General features: G+C 36.0%; 1 non-coding gene across 1 annotated transcript; it reads right to left on the bottom strand.

Annotated features, from left to right (window-relative positions):
- Positions 1 to 490: 490 nt before the first annotated feature.
- Positions 491 to 596, bottom strand: LOC121222887 (small nucleolar RNA R71). The gene has a single exon (XR_005920256.1). It is a non-coding gene; the product is annotated as a small nucleolar RNA R71 (small nucleolar RNA).
- Positions 597 to 2,423: the final 1,827 nt, after the last annotated feature.

Raw genomic sequence — 2,423 nt, 5'->3', positions numbered from 1 at the left:
CAGAAATCGGAGAGAAGTTAGAGAAACAAGGCAAGGTAAACAAATTTTAATAGACGATCAAGAGCAAAAAGACATTATTGTTGAGATGGATAATAATCCTGGTAATCAGCAACCTCCTGCACCTTGTACTATGTATGACGATGCTAAACCCACCCTGATTGGGGTTGAATCGAGTATTGTCAAACCGACTATTGCTGCAAACAATTTTGAGATTAAGCTGAACACAAATCAGATGGTATAATAGTATGTTCAGTGTGATGGGTTGCAAGATGAAGATCCAATTACTCATTTAGCTAACTTTCTGAATATCTACGACGCATTCAAGATCAGTGGCATTACTAATTATGTCATACGCTTACGATTGTTCCCAATCTTTTTGAGGAGCAATGCGAAACAGTGGTTGAATTCACTTCCATGGAGTTCCATCATGACTTGGGCTCAAATGATTGAGAAGTTTCTTTTAAAGTATTTTCCACTGGCTAAAACAACTAAGTTGAGAATGACATCTCTTCTTTTGCTCAACTCGAGTTTGAGACATTGTATGATGCATGGGAGAGATTTATGGATCTTCTGAGAAGGTGCCTTCATTATGGGTTATCTTTGTGGCTTCAAGTCCAAAAATTTTACAATGGTTTGAATCCTTTGACTAAACAGATAATTGATGTAGTAGCTAGTGGAACATTGAATAATAAGAATTTATTGAGGAGATGACACTGAATAACTATTAGTGGTAAGTTATAAGAACAAAGTCTACTAAGGCAGCCGATGCTTTTTAATATAGATGCAGTTACTATGTTGGCAAGTTAGATGGAAGCGCTGAGTAAGAAAATTGATGGTTTAAGTATGGCTAAGCAGATGAATCCAGTAATGCAATGTGATGCGATTGGAGTAGAGATGATCAATTCAGAAAGTTTACCCTTCAGTTCTAATGTGAAACATGAGCAAGTTGACTTTATGAGGAATAATTCTAAACATCAAAATAACTCCTTTAGCAGTAATTATAATTCAGGATGGAGGAATCATTAGAATTTCTCTTGAGGTGGTAAAGGAAATCAAATGTCACAACCCCCTTTGGGTTTTCAACAACTTTATCACCAAGAAAAGAAGTTGAATTTGGAAGAGATGTTAATGAAATTTATTTTAGTGTCAGGTTTAGACTTTAAACAATTGCTCCTCATGAGACAACCTAATTGTGTTTTTTATTTTATTTTAATTATGTTGCGTGCTTAGTACGCTTATTTTTTTATTATTACTTAAAAAAATTTTAAAATTTGAAAAAAAAATGTGCACACGATCTGGAGTAGACCACACGGCTTAGAAACACAGGTGTGTCATGGACTGTATGAATATTGGAGCTAGTTTTTCAAAAAAAAATTATGACACTCATGGTCTCATGGCCTAGCGACACGGTTGTGTAACCCACACTGTAACACCCCTAACCCATATCCGTCGCTGGAATAGGGTTACGAAGCATTACAGGAATATACAGATAAAGTAAACAGATATTTCATTTTATACAGTATTCATGTCATAAATCAAACATAAAGTCCCTTATATCAACCATCGAGGTCCAAAACGTGCATTAGAAACGAGTCAGGACTAAATTGGGTACTCAGAGAAATTTTCGCAAAATCTCAAAAATTTTCCTAGGTGTAGGGGTCACACACCCATGTGGTCAGGCCGTGTAACTCTCTGAATTGGGTCACACGGCCAAGACACATGCCCGTGTGCTAGGCCGTGTGTAAATACCTAGGCATTCTATTTTGAAATTTTAAAGATGCAGGGGACACACAGCCAAGTCACACACCCACGTGCTAGGCCGTGTGCCACAAACGGCTGAGACAAACGCTCGTGTCTTTGCTCATGTGGACGAAAATAGGCTATTTTCCAAGCCATATTTCTCACCCCATTTTGTCATCCTTCTACACTAACACTTTAACACATTCACATGCTAGTATAGGTCATTTAACCCAACTCAAAATCAAGTCCTAGACATGATATAATACCTCATATAATCAAATATACACACTTACTTAAATTACCAAGTTAACATATATGCATATATTATCAAATATGCTAACTTAATTCAATCATCAATATGCCAATATAATTTCTATCAATCAACCATTTCAAACACATACCAAACATATCCATCACAAGCCATTCCAATGGCTAGTTACAATTAAAGCATTTAAATGCCGATATTGGTCAATTAACCTATACATGCCAGTACAACCATAATTGATTTACCATATATATATATACCAAAATGGGTTGATGGATAGTGTGAGTGATCTCTGCCAAGCTTCCAATCCAACGAGCCTCCGAATTACTATAGAATAGGGGAAAATAAAACAGAGTAAGCATGAAATGCTTAATAAGTTTGTATAACATGGTAATTAACTTACCACTCATTTAAATTC

Source organism: Gossypium hirsutum, chromosome D10 (genome assembly GCF_007990345.1).
Source record: "Gossypium hirsutum isolate 1008001.06 chromosome D10, Gossypium_hirsutum_v2.1, whole genome shotgun sequence".
In the NCBI taxonomy this organism is placed as follows: Eukaryota; Viridiplantae; Streptophyta; class Magnoliopsida; order Malvales; family Malvaceae; genus Gossypium; species Gossypium hirsutum.
The sequence above is the reverse complement of the archived record's forward strand: the minus strand, read 5'-3'. Positions and strand labels throughout refer to the sequence as shown.